The following is a 22,772-nucleotide window of genomic DNA, read 5'->3' as shown; positions in this document are numbered from 1 at the left end:
TCTGTGGTACAGTGGTAGAGTGTGCGTTTCGCACGCTGGTGGACGAGGGTTCGCCTCCCGCCAGAGTTGTAAAAACTTTGGGAATCGTTCACAGAGCCACTTGCTACTTTGGCGGACATAAGGGGTGCTGTGGTTGAACCAGTGTCGCATACTAGTATGCTTGCACCCAATCGGCTTAAGGCGGGCCGATTACACATGGTTCACAGACTACACACACATCCAAAGCCACTACAACACTACAGTTACACTTACAAACACTTCTCACCCTACATACAGTCTCTACCAGGAAGCCTAAGCCACTGGGTAGAGATACATTGGCTGTATCGTCCCTGCTTCGGTAGGGATAGGCCGGTCCTGCAGTGGACCTCAACGGCTGATGATGATGATATATATATATATATATATATTGCCAGACGCCTCAATCCCGTTCGGGGTGGCCACAAACAAATCGCCTCCAAGTCGCCCTGTCCCCCGCCGTTTCACTGCCCTGCTCCCGGCTCACACCCCCCTCTCTCATATATCTCTCCACCCCATCCCTCCATCTCATCCTCGGCCTCCCCCTCCCTCTCCCCCCCTCCACCTCACTCACATACACTCTCTTCGTCAGTATTTCACCCTCCATCCTCTCCACATGGCCAAACTGTAACGATAGGATTTTTTTAGTCCCACCGTTATTGTTCATCAGTGTAACGCCAGATATTTAATCTTACCGGTGTTACCAGTGTAATGGTCGGAAATTGGATTTCCCACCGTCGTTGGTTCTGTTTAACTTACTCGTTGATAATACAAATGGTACTCAACTTAGTCTCCTGTCAATGACTGATAAAATATTCACCTCAATAAAAACAAAGGGGGGGGGGGGGTAGCACTTCGACTTTGAATGATAAAGGTTAATTGTTTAACAGATAGTTTTGGTAGCGTTTGTAGTTTTGGCCGAGTCGAGATTAAGTCAGTACCACGTGTGTTCGTCGTTCCCAAAGCGGAGGAATCTTGAACTGGAAGGGGAGTGAGTCATGCGTGAGAGGACATAATTCCCTTGATTGGGTATATAAAAAAAATAACATATACTTTACTCTACTTTAATAATTCTATACTAGTTATCAACAGACATTTTGAATTACGTGACCTTTAATCATATGTAATAGGGTTGTAAATTAAAACCATGGTTTGGGCGAACATCATACAATATTGTCACCAAGCGAAACAATTGGAATATTCAAGTGATTTCTGAGGTCATCATACCTCACTCTTTATTATCGGTTATTCTTGGGCTCGTCAATAGCCTCAAGACTGGGACATTTATTGGCATGAATTGTCTTTTCGGGCTGGCATAGCCTCGAACCAAAAAAACATAATCACTCGTGTTCTATTTCGTCCGTGTAGTATCATCTCATCATACAATTCACTAATAACTCACAGTCACTATCAATTCATAATTATTAATAGTTCATAATCATCTTTAATGCATAATCACCAAAAATACATAATCACTCGGGCTTGTTTAGCCTCGAGGAACAACTCAAAAATCACATTTTTTGCTCACAACCACTAAGTTCCCTTCAACGCTCCCAATTTTTCTAACATATTAATATAAGAGAAAGAAAACGGTTGATGAGTTTGAATTGGCCTTTCCGTTACATGACCACATCAATTTTCAAAATTCTATACCTTATCTACAAAAAAAAAAATAAATAAATAAATAAATAAAGTTCACCTGATAAATTCATAATACCATTTCTACTACATTCAGTTTTTAAGCTATTCATAGGTAGTGTGTGTATGTTTTTTTTTTTTTTTAATGCGAGGAAGAAGGAACCAAAGGCCATGAGCCCGCAGTAACAGTTCCCTCCAAGAGAAAAGCAAAATACAATATAGAGCCAAATTCAAGATCCGATCATTTTGAGATGCCTGGACACACTGCGTTTGAAAGACTGGAGATCATAGGCAGCAGGAAATACAGACAGAGGGAGACAGTTCCAGAGTTGACCTGTTGCATAAATGAAAGACTGGGAGTAACGGTTAATTCTTGCATTAGAGAGTTGGACAGAAAAAGGATGAGAGTCTGCTGCCAGACGGGTGCTACGCGCCCGTCGTAGAGGTGGGGGAATACAAGCAGACAGTTCAGAGGAGCAGTGACCATTAAAGTAGCGATAGAAAAGAGATAAAGATGCAACAGTGCGGCGAAGAGACAGAGGTTGAAGGGAGTCAGTAAGAGGAGGAGAGTTAATGAGACGAAAAGCCTTTGACTCCACCCTATTGAGAAGAGCTGTATGAGGGGAGCCTCCCCACACATGAGAGTTGTACTCCACACAGGGGCGGATAAAACCCCTGTATAGAGTCAACAATTGCGCAGGGGTAAAGAAAGAGCGGAGTCGGCTTAGCACACCCAATCTCTTGGAAGCAGATTTTACAAGAGATGTAATATGATCTTTCCAAGATAAGTCCCGAGTAAATGAAACCCCAAGCATGTTCAAGGATGATGTAGGATTAAGCTGAATATTATTAAACATTAGTGGGTATACCTGTGGAAGATTTTGTCGGGTTGAAAGGTGTAAGACGAGTCTATGGGCAATATCACATGATGGCCTCGTACACACCCCGACGTCACGGTGTCTGTGAACTGAACCAACGTCTGTTATACACGATGTCTGAGTAGCGAATGTCTACGTTAAGCTTTTAACAACATTACTTCATATGGTTCATGACAAGTAAGGATTAAACAAGAAAGGGGGGGAGAAAGGAGGAATGTGTACAGCCCACCTGAACCAACGTCTGTTATACACGATGTCTGAGTAGCGAATGTGGCATTGTCAGGCAAGGACGGACGCTACTCCTAGATCAAATGAGACTGTGTTTTTGCGATATGGTGGGTTTTAATTCTCTTCACTATTTATATAGTAGTGTACACATGACGTTAGGACTTTTGATTGAATTGGGGAAAATTTGGGATTCAATCCTTACTACATTTAAATACTGAATTTACTGCCATCCCGCCTTGAGTTTGGGGTAGCTTATGCCATCTAGTGACGGCTAAGGCAAGCAGGACCACTTGATCCTCACAAATTACATTATTTTGGCCTTTTTTTGACTATTAATCTTACATATTTGGGTTCTAGCAGCTTCATCAGTAAGCCTTTCACAACAATGATACGGAAAGAATTGCATACCCATTATTATTCTGTTTTAGGTTTAAACTTGGCGCCCAACAACGACGCACAAACAAGGGGAAAGGTTGCACGCATCTGTTATTCATTACTCTACCAGATGGAGGAATTCCCATAGCTCAACACTCACAATTACACTACCTATGCATAGATACAGAGATGTATACATATAAAAATAAAGTTAACCCTACATCAATCATTAACACATGAACTACTACTTAGGACAGGAACTTACAAACTAGTATTCAGATTACACCCTATCTAACTTAGAAATTACAGCACCTCCAAACACATACATGAATACTAAATTTGTGACACTACAAAACCATCTCATTATATTCCTCCTAACGCTTCCTATCACATCCACATCCACACCACAACGCTCCTTTATATCCCCATTTGTCAGCCTGTCCCTCCATGTGACTCCACAGGCTCCTCTTAAACAACTCATTTCCACTGCTCTCACTCTTGACTTGTGCCCTTCCAACAATGTCCAAGTTTCACTTCCATACGTTAGAGTTGGTATCACAGTACTGTCATGTAGTAACTTTTTCACTTCCATGCTCACTTCCCTGTTTCTTATCATTGCTTTCAAGGAACCAGCAATCTTTCTTCCCTGCTGTACCCTTTCAAGCACTTCACCCTCCAAATCTCCATCCTTACTCATCACACTACCCAAGTACTTAAACGTACTCACATTTTACAATTCCTCACCATCCAACCTCTCTGTACGTTCACTGACTTCACCTCTCTCAAAGACCATCACTTTACTTTTCCCTACATTCACCTTTAGAGTCCGTTTCTTACACACTCTCCCAAACTCATCCACCAAGCCTTGCAGCTCCCCTTCGTCTTCACTCAACAACACAGTATCATCTGCAAACAACAGTACAGGGAGTTTCCAAACACTATCCTCTCTCACCAGGGCCACTCCAACATCCACTACCCTACATTTTACCTCTTTTATTACCCCATCCATGTACAGATTGAACAACCCTGGAGACATGACACATCCCAGTTTCAACCCAACCTTCAAAGAGAAAAATTCACTCAGTTCACCATCCACACGCACTGCAGCCTTAGCACCATCATACATACTCTTCATAGCATTCGACAACTTCCCATTTACTCCATATATTCTTAATACTTTCCACAATCCTTGTCTATCCACCCTGTCATATGCTTTCTCCAAATCCATGAAAGCCGCATACAACTTCTTTCTCTTCTCTATAAACTTTTCCACTAAAGATCTAAGAATGAAAATCAGATCTTCACAACCTCTTCCCTTCCTAAAGCCTCCCTGTTCTTCTCCAACTAATTCCTCTGTTATTTCCCTAACTCTGTCAATAAGTATCCTACCATACACTTTTCCTATTATACTAAGAAGACAAATGCCCCTATGATTACCACACACTTCTGTTTCCCCTTTTCCTTTGTACAAGGAAATAATTATACCTGACTTCCAATCCTCCGGAACTCTATCTTCCTGCCTGGCCAATCTGCACATCTTCCACATCCATTCTACTATTATCTCTTCCCCATGCTTCAACATTTCACCACACACTCCATCAATTCCTGGAGCTTTCCCCAGTTTGACTTTCCTCATTGCTTCCACAACTTCTATCCAACTGATTTCTTCCTGTCTTCTCACCTTCCTCCTTCTCCCAGCCATTCCCCAGCCACATATACTCGCATCACTTCCATCCTCTATGTTCAACAATTCCTTAAAGTGTTCTCTCCATCTGCCCACTTTTTCTGCCTTCTCCACTAGTAATCTACCATTTTTATCTTTCACTCCCCTGCTAACTTCACTTCCACTCTGTCTTACTCTCTTCACCTCTTTCCAGAACATTTTCTTATAGTCCCTCCACTTTACAATCATATTCCTTTCAAATTCCTCATCCACTCTCTTACTCTCTCTTACTACTCTTTTTACCTCTCTCTTTCTTTCTACATATAACTCTTCCGCCTTTCAACTTCTTCCACGCCCCTATTTCTCATCCATTCACTGTATGCTTTCTTCTTTTGTGCCACAGCCTGTCTCACATCTTCATTCCACCACACTGTTCCTTGCACCCCCCTCCGTCTTCTCTTCATCCCACACACCACATCACATGCTGCACATATTTCTTCTGTGAATATCCTGCACACACCTTCCACGTCCCCCATCTGCTCCAATTCATATTTGCCCAACCATTCCTCCACTTCTCTCTTATATTCTGACTTTTTCTCATCCTCTTGTAACCTTTTCACTCTCCTTGCAAATACTCCTTACTCCCGTCCTTCCCTTCTTCTATTACTCCATCTTATTTGGGTCTTGATTCTGGCCACCTCCAAGTAGTGGTCAGAAATTCCACTCCCCCAACCTCTATAAGCTCTTGCATCCATTACACATCTTCGCATCCTTTCATCCACACACATATAATCAATCATTGCCTTCCTTTCATTCAGTTCACCACCCACCCTTCTCATCACTCGCCATGTATACCTGTGGATCATTTTATGCCTGAATAGGGTATTGGCTATCACCAACCCCCTCCCAACACAAATGTCCACTAACGCACTGCCATTCTCATCTATCTCAGCAGGCACACCCCACTCACCAACTATTCCATCCACCTTCACATTCCCTACTTTACCATTCATATCACCGATCAAAAACACTCTCTCACTCCTTTCAAACTTTTCCATGCACACTTCCACATTTGTCCAGAACTCTTTTCTCACTGCTTGCACGATCTTGCATTGGCGCATACACACACACAATTGCCCACATTTGTATTCCAACTTTCAATCTTACCCACACAATCCTTGACCCAACTGATCCATACTCTCTTATGTTCTTCTTCCATCTTTTACTCTCAACTATACACACTCCTTCTTTTGCCCTCTCATTCTCACCTACTCCTGCACATATACCCCATCCATACTCCCATTCTCTCACACTCTCACCTCTCCATTTAGTTTCAGTTACTCCACATACATCAACTTTAGCACCCTCAACCACCTGGACAATCTCTCTCTCTTTTACGTCATCATTCGCACCTCTTACATTCCATGTTTCGATTACCATGTCCTTTGTCCGGTCCTTGGTCGTCATCTTTTGGCCAGTCCTTGTCCGAGGCTTCTTGTTCGTCTTTTTAGTTAGTTGTTTTCCGGGGAGGGGCACTAACTCCCCTCCAACCCTTTTAGTCGCCTTGTACGACAAGCAGGGATACTGGAGAAGTATTCTTGAAAAAAAAAAAAAAAAAAAAACCTACGACCTAATTGAATCAACCCTCAAACGAAAAAAAAAAAAATCTAGTCAAAAACACGCCCTCAAAGAGGACCCTGTAAAGTAAATATTAATTTCAATTATTATAAACAGAAAATGTGAACCGAAGTTGACCTAATGTCATTATATCTGCAACACAGACGAGCAAGTGAAGTTTTTCTGCGTTTCCCTTAAACAACCATTTTGTTTGACAGCCACCGACAAAAAACGAAAAAATATTAAGGGAATGCCTAATACTGAGTGTGACAAAATACCGAAAAGAGTGGACGAAGAATTAGGAAGGAATTTGAGCGTAAAGTGGAGGGAATGTTAGAAAATCACTTAGAGGGAGGTAAAAAGAGTTAGACAGGGTGATAAAGAAGTTAGCTGGGGAGTGAAAGATAAATATGGTAGATTGCTAGTGGAAAAGGGAGAAAAATTGAGCAGATGGAGAAAACACATTCAGGAATTGTTGAACATCGGGAATGAAAGTGATGCGAGTATATATGGCTGGGGAATGGCTGGGAGACGGAGGGATGTGAGAAGAGAGGAAGAAATCAATAGGATGGGAGTTGTGGAATAAATGAAGGAAGTCAAAATGGTAGTGTGTGGTGAAATGCTGAAGAATGGGGGAGAGATAGTACTAGAATGGAAATGGAAGATGTGCAGATTGGCCTGGGAGGAAGGCAGAGTCCCAGAGCATTGGAAGTCAGGTATAATTATTTCCCTGAACAAAGGATATTCATTCTTAGATCTTTAGTGGAAAAGTTTCTAGAGAAGGGAAAGACGTTGTATGCGGCCTTCATGGATTTGGAGAAAGCATATGACAGGGTGGATAGACAAGGACTATGGAAAGTATTAAGAATATATGGAGTAGATGGGAAGTTGTTGAAGGTCGTGAAGAGTATGTATGAGGGTGCTAAGGCTGCAGTGTGTGTGGATAGTGAACTGAGTGAATTTTTCTATTTGAAAGTTGGATTGAAATAAGGATGTGTCATGTCTCCATAGTTGTTCAATCTGTATATGGATGGGGTTATAAGAGATACAAGGTAGGGCAGTGAATGTTGGACCGGCCCTAGTGAGAGGGCAGTGCTTGGAAACTCCCTGCACTGTTGTTTGCAGATGATACTGTGTTGTTAAGTGAAGACGAAGGGGAGCTGCAAGGCTTGGTGGATGAGTTTGGGAGAGTGTGTATGAAACGGAATCTAAAGGTGAATGTAGGGAAGAGTAAAGTTATGGTGTTCGAGGCAAGTGAAGTCAGTGAATGTACAGTGAGATTGGACGAGGAGGAAATGGAAAATGTGAGTGCGTTTAAGTACTCGGGTAGTGTGATGAGTAAGGATGAAAGTTTAGAGGGTAAAGCGCTTGAAAGAGTACAACAGGGAAGAAAGGTAGCTGGTTCATTGAAAGAAACAGAGAAGTGAACATGGAAGTGAAAAAAACCACTACATGACCGTATTGTGATACCAGCTCTAACGTATGGAAGTGAAGCTTGGACCTTGTTGGAGGGACATATCAAGGGTGAGAGCAGTGGAAATGAGTTATTTGAGAGGAGCCTGTGGAGCCACATGGAGAAACAGACTGACAAATGACGAAGTGAAGGAGCGTTGTGGTGTGGATGTGGATGTGATAAGAAGCATTAGGAGAAACACACTGAGGTGGTTTGGCCATGTCGAGAGGATGGAGAGTGAAAGACTGACGAGGAGAGTGTATGTGAGTGAGGTGGAGGGGGGAGAGGGAGGGGGAGGCCAAGGATGAGATGGAGGGATGGAGTGGAGAGTATATGAGAGAGGGGTAAGTAAGCTGGGAGCAGGACAATGAAATGGTGGGGACGGGGCGACATGGAGGCGATTTGTTTGTGGCCACCCCTTACGGGATTAAGGCGTCTCGCAATAGATAGATAGATAGAAAAAGGAAAAGGGGAAAAAGAAGTGTGAGGTAATTATAGGGGCATTTGTCTTCTTGGTGTATTAGGAAAATTATATGGCAGGATACTTGATGAAAGAATTAGGGACATAACAGAGGAATTAGTTGGAGAAGAATAGGGCGATTTTAGAAGGGAAAAGGTTGTATAGATCAGATATTCATCCTTGCGTCTTTAATAGAAATGTCTCTAGAGAAGAGAATGAAGTTGTATGCATGTGACAGAGAGGAGAGCCAAGGAATGTGGAAAATATTAAGAAAATATGGAGTAAATGGGAAGTTGTTGAATGCTGTGAGTAGTATGTATGAGGGTGCTAAGGCTGCAGTGCGTGTGGAGAGTGAACTGGGTGAATTTTTTTCTCTTTAATGTTGGACTGAAACAGGGATGTGGCATGTCTCCATGGTTGTTCAATATGTATATGGATGGAGTAATAAATGAGGTACAAGGTAGGGCAGTGGATGTTGGAGTGGCCCTAGTGAGAGAGGGCAGTGTTTGGAAACTCCCTGTACTGTTGTTTGCAGATGATACTGTGTTGTTAAGTGAAGACGAAGGGGAGCTGCAAGGCTCGGTGGATGAGTTTGGGAGAGTGTGTAAGAAATGGAATCTGAAGGTGAATGTAGGGAAAAGTCTTCAAGTGGAATGAAGTCACTAAATGTATAGTGAGGTTGGATGAGGAGGAAATGGAGAATGTGCGTACATTTAAGTACTTGAGTAGTGTGATGAACTAGAGCAGATGGAAGGGGTGGAAGACGTATGTAAGATAATTATGGAAGAGATAGGCGCAGCGTGTGAGGTGGTTTGTGGAGTGAGGAGGAGATGCAAGGGTGTGCAAGGGACAGCATGGTGGAATGATGAGGTGAAACGGGATGTGGAACAAAAGAAGAAGGCATATAGTGAATGGTTAGCATGTAGAGGTAGGGGAGAAGATGAGAGAGAGAAGAAAGAGGTATATGTGAGCAGGAGAAGGGAGGTGAAGAGACTGGTGAAGGAGAGTAAGAAGAAAGTGGATGAAGAGTTTGGGAGGAATCTGAGTGTGAAATGGAGGAAGAGTAAGAAATTGTTTTGGAAGGAGGTAAAGAAAGTAAGGCAGTGTGAAAGGGGAAATAGTAGGGGAGTGAAAGATAGGAATAATAGATTGTTGGTGGAGAAGAGAGAGAAATTGAGGAGATGGAAGGAGCACTTTGAGGATTTGTTGAATGTAGAAAGTGAGAACAGTGCGAGTATAAGTGGTTGGAGAATGGCTGGGAGAAGAAGAGATGAGAGGAGGGAGGAAGAGATCAGTAGGGCGGAAGTAGTGGAAGCAATGAAGATCAAGTTGGGAAAGGCCCCAGGAATTGATGGAGTGTGTGGTGAAATGCTGAGGTATGGGGGTGAGATTGTTGTGGAGTGGATATGGAAGTTGTGTAGATTGGCTTGGGAAGAGGGAAGGGTTCCAGAGGACTGGAAATCAGGTATAATTGTTCCTTTATACAAAGGAAAAGGGGAGAGAGAAGATTGTGGTAACCATAGGGGTATTTGCCTTCTTAGTGTCACTGGTAAAATATATGGTAGAATACTCATTGATAGGGTTAGGCATATGACAGAGGAGCTAGTTGGAGAAGAACAAGGGGGATATAGGAAGGGAAAAGGGTGTGTAGATCAGATATTTGTTCTAAGATATTTAGTGGAGAAGTATCTAGAGAAGGGAAAGAAAGTGTACTGTATGCTGCCTTCAAGGACTTGGAGAAAGCTTATGACAGAATTGATAGGCAAGGTATGTGGAAGATATTAAGAATATATGGAATGGATGGGAAATTGTTGAATGCTGTGAAGAGTATGTACGAAGGAGCTAGGGCTATGGTGCGAGTGAATGGTGAGCTGGGTGAGTTCTTTGATCTCAGTGTGGGACTGAAACAGGGTTGTGTGATGTCTCCATGGCTGTTTAATATATAAATGGATGGGGTTCTAAAGGAGGTGCAAGGTAGGGCAGTGGATGTGGGGGTGGCTCTAATGAATGAGGGTGAGATTTGGAAGATTCTGGTGTTGCTGTTTGCTGATGATACAGTATTGTTGAGTGAAGATGAATGGGAGTTGCAAGGTTTGGTGAATGAATTTGGGACAGCGTGTAGGAAAAGGAAGCTGAAAGTTAATGTAAACATAAGTAAAGTTATGGTGTTTGAGAGGAATGAAGTCACAGAATGTACAGTGAGGTTGGATGGTGAGGATATGGAGAATGTGAGTGCATTCAAGTACTTGGGTAGTGTGATGAGTAAGGATGGAACTTTGGGGGATGAAGTGCGTGAAAGGGTACAGCAGGGAAGGAAGGTTGTTGGTTCACTGAAAGCAATGATGAGAAATAAGGAGGTGATTATGGAAGTCAAGAAGTCACTGCATGATAGTATTGTGATCCCTACCCTGACGTATGGAAGTGAGGCGTGGACCTTGCAAGAGGGGAACAAGTCAAGAGTGAGAGCAGTGGAAATGAGTTACTTGAGAGGAGCATGTTGAGTGACATGGAGGGACAGGTTGACGAATGAAGAAGTGAAGGAAAGTTGTGGGTGGATGTGGATGTGATTGAGAAGATTAGGAGAAATACACTGAGGTGGTTTGGACATGTGGAGAGAATGGAGAATGATAGACTGACTAAGAGGGTGTATGTAGGTGAGGTGGAGGGAGGGAGAGGGAGGGGGTAGACCGAGGATGAGGTGGTTGGATGGAGTTGAGAGGTATATGAGGGAGTGGGGGATGAGTTGGGGGGAGGGTAGTCAAATGGTGGGTGACAGAGCTACTTGGAGGCGTTTTGTCTGCGGCCACCCTTTGCGGGATTAGGGCGTCGGGCTATAGATAGATAGATAGATAGATAGTAGTGTGATGAGTAAGGATGGAAGTTTGGAGGATGTGCTTGAAAGGGCACAACAAGGATGAGGTTGCTCGTTCTTTGAAAGCAATGATAAGATATAGGGAAGTGAGCATGGAAGTGAAAAAGTTACTACATGACAGTATTGTGATACCAACTCTAACGTATGGAAGTGAAGCTAGGACCTTGTTGGAAGGACACAAGTCAACAGTGTGAGCAGTGGAAATGAGTAATTTGAGAGGGGGATGTGGAGTTACATGAAGAGACAGACTGACAAATGAGGAAGTGAAGGAGCGTTGTGGTGTGGATGTGGATCGGATAGAAAGTGTTAGGAGGAATACACTGAGATGTTTTGGCCACGTGAAGAGGATGGAGAGCGAGAGACTAACGAGGAGAGTGTGTGTGAGTGAGATGGAGGGGGGGAGAGGGAGGGGGAGGCCGAAGATGAGATGGAGGGATGGAGTTGAGAGGTATATGGACGACGGGGGTGAGAGCTGGGGGAGAATAGTGAAATCGCAGGGAAGACAGTGGAATGGAGGAGATTTGTTTGTGGCCACCCGTTACGGGATTATGGTGTCTGGCAATTGATGGAGAAATAAATTCCGTATCGGCGGTCATTACCGAATCAGCCCAGTATCGGTATCAAATCAGCACTTTAATTGGAAAATATTATAATTTTTATCATCACGTAGGTTCATACACACAAATTATCTGCAGTCCAGTCAAAACTTTGTGTTTAATTCAACTGTTAATTAAAAATCAGGATTCAGAGCAAAAGCGTGCTAGCTTCAGCAGAAGTGTCTTGCTTTTAGCTCGACAATTCGCCCTGACAGATTTCTAGTCTGTAAAAATATTGATTTAACATGCAGATAAATTTATATGTACTCTAAATCAATATTTATGCAAAACAGAAGTCTGTCCAGGCGTTTTGGCGATCTAAAGGAGAAATACCAGCTAACTTTAGCACGCTTACGCTCTGAATCCTGATTTTTTTTATTAATAGTTAAATTAAGCACAATTTTTTTGTTCGGATATCCGAAAATTAGGCGTGTATGAACTTGTGTGATGAAAGAAATTATATTTTCCCTATTAAAACTGCCGATTCGGTACCGATTCGGTAAATGACCGCCGATTCGGTACTTCGTAGCACCAATTAATATTTGTGCAACCGATGAGCACCTCCAAACGAATCCTGCTTGATGCTAGTGCTGGTGCTGATGACGGTGCTTCTAGTTCCATGGTAAGGGAGCATACGGTCAACGACCCCAGTCATCCGGAACGAACCCATGCCATTACTTCCCGCCTCTCCAACACTAACAAATCCACCCCGTCTCAAGTCCCACACATCCTTCCTATGGACACATTACCTTCTCCTCAGCCCCGTCTCTCCCATGTTATACCACGGGACCAGTTTGTCAGGCTAGACTTTCCTTTCAACTTGCTCCTCTGCAGTCCTTGGTGCATGGCGCCGTCGTGCCTCTGAATATCCCCTCATCATTCAGCACCCTCATGGAGCTGTTAGCCTGATGTCTTCTTGCCCCTCCAAACCTGTATTGTGCATAGACGAGAACTTCCTGCCAAGAGTAGCACACTAACCACCGGGGAACTGTTTGGGTTCAAATCTGAGTTTCATGAAGCATTGTATCGATCACGAAAGCTCCTGGAATATCTTGTCAAAGTGTCTATAGTCTCACCAATCTAAAACCAAGGTTTGGGTGGGGTCTGGCGCTGGGTGCACCCATGCCATACTTCCTAAACGAGCGATGAGTAGATTCTGTTATATATGTAATAGGCATCACAGATAGGTACACACATACTAATACAATATAAACGTAAGTATTCTAGCATATCAAAGGAAGGTAAACTAGTAATGCATATGGCTCTTGTACATCAATAAAGAAACGTGGCATACATATTTTACAGTGGTGCTGAAAAAAATGTAGTTACTTTTACCGACTTTCACGGTAGTTCTAAGTTGGGTAAGTAATGTAACAATTACGTTTATAATATAATTTCCAGGAATCAGTAGAACATACGCTATTTTCTTAACAGAAATAAATAAGTTAAAACACTCACGAGCGGCAACATCCAGGCCCATACTGGGAGTTAATCCATTGGAGGGAGATTAAGCTTCTGTCACGTGCTTCCACTGTTCACTTTGTTACATATATAACTTAAATTATATTTATAACTTAAATTAGTTTGTCTTTACACACACACAAAAAAAAAAACACACACACACACAAAAACACACACACACACACACACACACACACACACACACACACACACACACACACACAGAAGTGGGTGAAGTCATGTCAGGCCAGGTGGCGAGGTGTGAGCGGACGAACTCTAACGGTGTCAGGTCAGCCACTACCCAATCAGAGTATAGGAAACAAGGCAACGTTGTACGCCGGGAAATCCCCGGCTGGACTCCACCCAAACCTTGGTTTTAGATTGGTGAGACTATAGCTCCTGATTATCCTGTCACCGCTCTACACGACTTACTGGCTGCAAAGCGGAACGTTACCTGTATAACACCCAGGTGAACCCATTAATCGGGCCATTGTGGTGTGGAAGGGGTCAGACTCTCTCCCTGACACGTACAGTTACAACCCACTACTGCCACCCTGCACCTTCAAAGAAGCCAGGATCTCGCCGCCCCTGTGTCACCGATATTATGATACCAGCCACATTTTAGGCTTCTGCCGCGCTGCAGAACGATTTAGGCTGTGCTGTGACCCTCCATTCAATCAAGTCCTGCCCTGTTCGGCCCACTGCTACAGGTCAGACTCCCACCCTTTGTGCATCTGACTCCCTTCACCCCTTCCTCCCCGTGCGCCACAGCCAGCTGCTCCATCCTCTCCTTTCCCCTCCCTCCCTCCTTCATCGTCAGCCCCAGCCATTCGACCACCAGATGCAGCACCTCCAACAACAGTAGGACCACCTACACTGTCTTCATTTGTATGTCTTGTCTCACTTCAATCTTCCACCCTTGTCTGCTACACTGCTAGCACTGGAACACTTCCCCCTTGTTTTTAATACCCCTGTCACTTTCCCTGCTCCTGCCCTCCCACCCTCCTCCATCCTACCGTGCCCTGTCATTCCACCTGTGTCTCAACCTCACCCTCTCACACCAAAATCATCTGTTTGAGTTCCTCCCCCACTACATCATGGCCTTTCCACCACCTCCTTCCCTCCTACACCCTGTTCCCGCTCGCCTCTCTCTCGTCTTCTCCCCTTTCACTTCCCTCCCACCATCGTCTTCCCCTCTCCCACTTCCCCACCCACCTATTTCCCCATCCCTTCCTGACATGTCTCCATCTCTCCCTGCGTCACATTGTTCCCCCCTATCCAGACAATACAAAAATTTTGGTGCAACACACGAAGCCTGCACTGCCTCCTGAATGACCCTTCGCACTATGTTTCATCTCATCACCCTGCTGTCACCTGCCTTTAGGAAGCTTTCCCTCGCCCTCACAGACCCAGTCCTTCACCCAGGCTTCAGGGAAGCCACTGTTATCTTATCCATTCTGGCCAAGGCCTCGTTATGTACAATCGTCATTCTATTGTTCACACTCTTCTTGCTAACTGGCTTGCCTCTTTTCATTCCTCTCTCTTTCAATTATTTCGTCTCACTGTCAGTGATGCCTCCTTACACATATGCAGTGTTTATCTCAGTGAAACTGGTAGTGACTTCATCACTTTACCTACCTGCCACTCCTCCCTTGTCTTCTACCTGGGCTACTGTAATGACATCCAGCATTTGATGGTTCCGTGTCTCTCTTGTAGGTAATCGCCTCCATGGCTCTGTCCCTCTCATTTACATCCTTTCTTCACTCCTCATCCCATTTACGAGTATGTTGGGGGTGGCTATTTCGATCTTGTCCTAGGACGTACACTAACATGCTGTCACTGTCGACGTTGTCCTCACTCCCATCTCTGACTACAATGCCATCCTTGCCACATCTTCTATTCCCATCCTGCATTCTGAGTATTTCCATGTCAGGAAAAAAATTAATATCTCTTCTCAGTTGCAGAGTTCTTTAACGGACATGCTACCCACCTAGTGTGACAGTCACTTATGAGTACATCACCCACTGCACTTTATACCTCACTGGTTGCCATAGTACGGGAATTCTATGATTATTATGTACTGCAGGTTAACCATACGATATTCAATGCACACACACACACACACACACACACACACACACACACACACACACACACACACCGCTCGCTGGTGCAGTGGTAACGCTCTCGCTTGCCAACTGGTGGACGGGAGTTCGCGCCTCGCTCAGGTTGCGAAAAGTTTCACTGACGAAGTGGGTGGTTACTGTCCCCCTTGAGCAAGGGGACGGGTGTGTGCGTGTGTGAAGGTCACAGCCTTGCCCTTAGATCGGACTATATGAGCTCTCAGCTCCCTTCCGGGAGGGTAAAAAGCTGACGATCACGACCATCAAGTGATCCTGACCGACCCGGTGAATTACACACACACACACACACACACACACACACAAGGATAATGATGATTTTCTAATAATTTTGGTACCATTTTTTTGTTTCAGCTTATTTTGTTAAATGAGAGAGAGAGAGAGAGAGAGAGAGAGAGAGAGAGAGAGAGAGAGAGAGAGAGAGAGAGAGAGAGAGAGAGAGAGAGAGAGAGAGACTTTGTTGTTAGATGAGAACTAGAATCAAAGAAGGGAAGAGCGACGGTAATGACAAACCTAACCTAAGAAAGTCCTCTCATTTGTCAGTAAAGCCGTGAAGCAGACTCAGTGGGTTATAGCAATAGTGGTGTTGACGGCTGTGATGACCGGTGTGGTGCTGGTGACAGTGGTGGTGACAATAACAGTAACAGTGGTGGTGATAGTGATGGTGATGGCGACAGCAGTGGTGGTGATAGTGGTCCATGGTGGCAATGGTAATGATGGAGACAGCTGTTGTGGTGGTGATAATGGTGGTGGCAATGGTAGTGGTGGTGACAGTTGCAGTGGTAGTGACAGTGGTGGTGACAATGGTAGTGATGGAGACAGTTGCAGTGGTGGTGATAGTGGTGGTGATGGTGAAAGTTGCAGCGGTGGTGACAATGGTAGTGAAGGTGATAGTTGCAGTGGTGGTGATAGTGGTGGTGATGGTTACAGTTGCAGTGGTGGTGACAATGGTAGTGATGGTGATAGTTGCAGTGGTGGTGACAATGGTAGTGATGGTTACAGTTGCAGTGGTGGTGATAGTGGTGGTGATGGTGACAGTTGCAGTGGTAGTGATAGTGGTGGTGACAATGGTAGTGATTGTGACAGTTACAGTGGTGGTGATAGTGGTGGTGATGGTGACAGTTGCAGTGGTGGTGGTGATAGCGATAGTGATGGTGATAGTTGCAGTGGTGGTGATAGTGGTGGTGATGGAGACAGTTGCAGTGGTGGTGATAGTGGTAATGATGGAGATAGTTGCAGTGGTGGTGATAGTGGCGGTGATGGAGACAGCTGCAGTGGTGGTGATAGTGGCGGTGATGGAGACAGCCGCAGTGGTGGTGATAGTGGCGGTGATGGAGACAGCTGCAGTGGTGGTGATAGTGGCGGTGATGGAGACAGCTGCAGTGGTGGTGATAGTGGTGGTGATGGAGACAGTTGCAGTAGTGGTGGTACTGGTGGTGACAGTGGTGGTGCTAGTGGTGGTGATGGAGACAGTTGCAGTGGTAGTGATGGAAACAACTGCAGTGGTGGTGATAGTGGTGGTGATGGAGACAGTTGCAGTGGTTATGATAGTGGTGGTGATAGTGGTAGTGATGAAGACAGTTGTAGTGGTGGTGATAGTGGTGGTGATGGAGACAGTTGCAGTGGTTATGATAGTGATGGTGATAGTGGTAGTGATGAAGACAGTTGTAGTGGTGGTGATAGTGGTAATTGTGGAGACTTGCAGTCGTGGTGATAATGTGGTGGTGATAGTGATGGTGACAACAGTATAGATGGAGAGTTGCAGTGGTGAGGACAACAGTGGTGGCAGTGGTGATGACAGTGAAAATGGTGGTAGCAGTGAATGTGCTAATGGCAGTGACAGTAATGGTGACAGTGGCAGAGCTGGTGGCAGTGGCAGTGTTCATGACAGGGACAGCGGTGATGGTAATGGCAGTGGTTATGGCAGTGGCAGTGGTGGTGACAGTGACAGCACTGGTGACAGTGACAGTACTGGTGACAGTGGCAGTGGTGGTGGCAGTGGTGATGGCACTGACAGTGGTGATGGTAGGGACAGTAGTGGTGGCAATGACGGTATTGGTGGTAGCGGCAGTGTTGGTGGCAGTGACAGCGTTGGTGGCAATGACAATGGTGATGGTATAGACAGTAGTGGTGTCAGTGACGGTACTCGTGGTAGTGGCAGTGTTGGTGGCAATGACAATAGTGATGAGTGGCAGCGGTGATGATGGACAGTGGTGGTGGCAGTGGCAGTGGCAGTGTTGGTGGTAGCGACAGTGGTGGCGGCTGTGACAGTGTTGGTGGTAGTGGTGGCAGTGGCATCGGTGTTATAAGTCTCAGTGGTGGTGGTGACAAGATGTGGCTCTTGTGATGACAGCAGAGGCAGTAGTATTGCAGTAAGAGGAACAGCCATAGTGGAAGAAGGGGAAGTAGTAGTGGCAGTAGTGGCGTTAGTTGTGGTAGAAATAATGGTGGCAGCAGATGGGGTAGCACTTGTGGTAGCAGTGGTGGCAGATGAAGTGACAATTGTGATGGGAGTAGAGGTGGAAGTAATGCTGATATACTTCTCTTATTTTTCATGGGATGATTATTACTTATCTGGCAGGGCGCTATTCCTTTTTATTACCCTCTGATTAAGGAAAAACAAATCTTGATTTAGCTACGCTAAATACTGTAGACAGCTGTGCACAACAGTGAGGCGGCTTACAAAATGTACTGATGCTAACTCATCCCTGAATCTCGATGTTAATACACTTCTGCCTGGAACCTTGCTATGTCTGTTCTTGTCTTGCTAAAACCAACAGCATTTGTTCCAAATGCTGAGCTCTACGATTTGAATTTTTTCTGTTCCTTCTGGTATTTTGCCAGATGGCTCTTTTGCTGTTTCTTCTACTAATAAGGTAGCGCTCGTTTCTCAAACTGTCTCCACTTCCACTTTGGACAATTCCTTTGCTATCCCCCCAGATCCTTCACCTCTGACTTCTTTATACCCATCCCTGAAATTTCTTCGAAGAATGCGTTTTCGCCTTCACTGGTCTCAATAAATACAAGACATTCGACCATGATGGGGTGTCGCATGTTGTTTTCAAAAATTGTGCTGATACCAGGCTTAGGTAAACTCTTTCGCCTTTGTCTGTCGACTTGTGCAATTCCTTCTTGCTGAAAGTTTGTTCTTTCAGTCTGTCCCTAAGAAAGGAGACCGATCCCGACCCAATAATTACTTCTCCATTGCTTTAATACATTGTATTTTTGAAGCCACTTATTTGTCTTTAACAGTAAGCTTCTGAAACATCTTTCCGCATATAACATTCTCTCTGACTGCTAATATATGAGTTCTGCCATGGACTCTTCAATGGCGATCTCCATTTCTTCATTTCTGGATTTTGGTAATCCTCCTTTTAGGACTTTGACAAAATCTTTGTTATTGCACTTCACATCGCAAAGGCTTCTTACCAAGTCTGGCAAAAGTCTTTAATTTCCAGACTTCCATTTCACAGTTCCTGTCCTTTCGTCTCTGTATTAATGTCAAGCTTCTTTCTGCTTGGTTAACAGCTACTGTAAATGGCCACTGTTCTTCTTCCAAAGCTGTCATTAGTGATGTTTTTCAAAGTTCTGTCCTTTTGCCAACTCTTTTCCTTCTGTTCAGTAATAATCTGAACTACGCACCTAGCCCTATCCACTCCTGTGTTGATTATTCCATTCTTCACATTTCCACCTGCTTCTCTCAGCCTCCATAACAGCATTTGCTTCATCAGTATTGGGATTATTTTCTGACATGGTGATCAACACACAGCTCAGTCCTTTATTATCTCGTCAGTTATCTTTAGTGTTTCTTTCTTTACCCCTGTATGGCTCTTGACTCTACAGGGACATTAATTCGCTCCTATATGAAATACAGTTCGCATGTGTGTGTGTGTTCTTACCTAATTGTTCTTACCTAATTGTATCTTTACAAGAATAAATCAAGCTCGTACTGTTCCGTGTTTTAAACCATATTTATCGTACATATCCTTAAAATTGTAAATTGTTTTGGCACACACTATTTCATTCGGTAATGCATTCCACTGATCAATTGCTCTATTTGGGAAACTAAATTTCCTTACGTCTTTATCACCTCTCTTCTTATGCAGTTTTTTGCAGTGTCCTCTTGCTGATGATTACCCATAGGTTAAGAAATCATTTATGTCTATTTTCTCTTTCCCTGATATGCATTTATATAACATAATCATGTTACCTCTTTTCCTTCTCTCCTGTAGTGTTGGTTGATTCAGTTTATTTAGTCTTTCTTCATAGTTTAGATCCCTTAAGCTTGGTACCCATCTTGTAGTGGCCCTTTGAACTTTTTCAATCTTGTCTATGTATTTTTTGAGATGAGGACTCCAGACTACTGATGCATACTCCAGGGTTGGTCTGATGAATGATGTTATTATCTTTCTTTGCATATCTTCATTTATGTATGTGAATGCTATTCTCATATTTGCAAGCAGTGTATACATGTTCTGTGCCTTCTCACTGATGTGATCAGCCGGAGATAGTCTGTTATTGATAATCACACCTAGGTCTTTCTCTCTTTCTGATGTGTGTAGGGTTTCATTTCCTAATGTATAATCCCAATCAGGTCTTTTTCCACTTGTACCAAACTTGATTACATGACATTTGTCCACATTGAATTCCATTTGCCATGTATTACTCCATTCATGAAGTTTATTTAATTCTTCTTGTAGCTCTTTACAAGAGTCTGTGTTAGTAATTCTCCTTTGTATTTTTGCATCATCTGCAAACATATTTAAATAGCTTTCATTTCCAGTGTTATTGCCTATATCATTTATATACACTAAAAACATGATTGGTGCCAGCACTGAGCCCTGTGGTACTCCACTAGTCATTTCTTTCCATGATCATTTCCCCTTAGGACTGTTCTCATTTCTCTTCTTATGAGAAAATCTTGCATCCAACAATACAGTTTGCCTCGAATTCCTCCTTGATGGTACAGTTTCCATAAAAGTCTTTGGTGTGGTACTGTGTCAAATGCTTTCTTGAAATCTAAATAGATACTGTCCACCCATCCTTCTCTTTCCTGTAATGTGTCTGTTACTCTGTCATAGTAGCTCAACAGATTTGTAACACATGATTTTCCTTTTCTGAAACCAAACTGTCTTTCTGTTATCATATTGTGTTCTTCTAGATGATTTACCCAAGCTTTCCTTATAAGCTTTTCTAATACCTTGCTTACAACACTGGTTAGTGATACTGGTCGGTAGTTGAGTGGATTTTGTCTATTCCCTTTCTTGAATAAGGGAACAATGTTTGCTTTCTTCCAAATATCAGGTAGGCTAGTTTACCTTGACTCAAGGATTTCTTGAAAATTAAAAATAATGGTTTACTTAACTCCTTTGCACATTCACGTAGTACCCAACATGAAATTTCATCAGGACCATTTGCTTTTCCTTTGTCTAATTTTCTTAGCTCCTCCTGTATTACTTTTTCTGATGTTTGTATATCTGGTAGTATGTGTGGGCATGCATGTTCCACATAATCCCTCTCAAAATTTTTCTCCTCTGTAAACTCTGATTGGAATTTCTTGTTTAGTGCTTCACAAATATCCTTCTCTTGTGTATAGGTGATTCCCTCGTCCGTAATGGATTGTATTTGATCTTTTACTTTGGTTTTGCATCTGATGTAGCTGTAAAATAGCTTCGGTTGATCACTACTTTTATTTTATGATATCCTCCTCAAACTGTTTTTGGGCTTCCCTCCTTATTCTTGTATAATCGTTTCTTGCTTGTTTGTAATTATTATATGCCCTTTCACTATTGTGTCTTCTGTATCTATTCCACAACAAATCTCTTTTTTCTTGTGTGTGTGTGTGTGTGTGTGTGTGTGTGTGTGTGTGTGTGTGTGTGTGTGTGTGTGTGTGTGTGTGTGTGGTGGGGGAGGGTCTTCTCACACACAACTCTTCTAAACAAGGTGAAATCTCATCATCTCTCACTAACTACCTTCAACCTCTTTTTTTTTTTTTTTTTTTTTTTTTGCCAAAGCTTTTCATCTCGTCTCCTTACCGTCACTACATCAACGGCCCCTACTCTTTAGAATTTTATGCTTGCATCCCTCCTCATTGCGGTGGATGCATAGCATCCGTCTGGCAGCGCACTTTTACTCCTTTTCTGTCCAGCTCTTTAAGGCGAGAGGCAACCCATACTCTCAGGCACTCATGTATGAAAGAGGCCAACTTTGGAACTGCCTTTACCTCCACCAACTGAGTTGGAGGAGGTAATGTATTTACCCCAGTGTGTCTGTCCGTTGGTTCACAGTATATCTCAAAGAGTTATTGGTGGATTTCAATAAAATTTTGTGGATATGTGGGTCATGGCCCAAGGAAGAGTTGTCTGGTTTAGGTTCTGGAAGAGGTATGCGCACATTGAGTTTTGTTTGGTCATTACATGTTTTGATTCTTCCCTTGTACCAGACCAACGGTCCGTCCATTCACTGTTCTCCTGTGACCATCCTCCCTCTCCCATGAAAAACAGTTATACCCTGTCCACTAGAGATGTATGTGACATCCACATCCGCATCAGGGGAGCATTTGCATTAAAATAAAAATCTACATCCGCTTCCGCACCAGCAGTTCCACTGAAATATGCATCTGCATTTGCACCTGCATCAGCACATACGTCATCCACATCTGCATCCACACCCTCACATACGTCATCCATATCTGCATCCACATCCGCACATACGTCATCCACATCTGCATCTACACCATCACATATGTCATCCACATCTGCATCCACATCCACACATATTTCATCCATATCTGAATCCACATCCTCACATACATCATCCATATCTGCATCCACATCCACACATACGTCATCCATATCTGCATCCACATCCTCACATACGTTATCCATATCTGCATTCACATGTGCACTTTCGGCAAGAGGATGTTACGGATGTGTGGATGTATGAAATTATGTTGCTTTACATTTTTTTTTTTTTTTTCACTAAAACTGGAATATGCGACATCATTAGTCGGGTCTCCCTCAGATACAGTTCTCGAGTTTACATAATCTTTAGTTGACTACTTCACAAAGGGTGGAGGCTGGGGAAAGTGGCAGGTCGAATGCACGATGAGATGGTCCACGTCTCTTATCATGGTACCACACAACTTGTACCTGGCTGTGTGGCGAAAATTCGTCTTACCAATGGGAACAAAAATGCAAATATGTGTTGTTAGCATACAGTTAAACAAGAGGATGTTTGTAATACTGTTGCTTAAACACAGATTTTTAAAAGTTAGTCATATACTGCCAGTAGGAGTTACTACCAATAGGTGAAATAAAATTTCTTAGTTTCATTATTAAAAAGAAAAAAAAAAATCCGCATTTTCATCCGCGAG

The sequence above is a fragment of the Coenobita brevimanus genome, chromosome 20 (assembly GCF_032717465.1).
Source record: "Coenobita brevimanus isolate Jiangsu-jjx chromosome 20, ASM3271746v2, whole genome shotgun sequence".
In the NCBI taxonomy this organism is placed as follows: Eukaryota; Metazoa; Arthropoda; class Malacostraca; order Decapoda; family Coenobitidae; genus Coenobita; species Coenobita brevimanus.
This window is presented reverse-complemented; position numbering follows the sequence as displayed.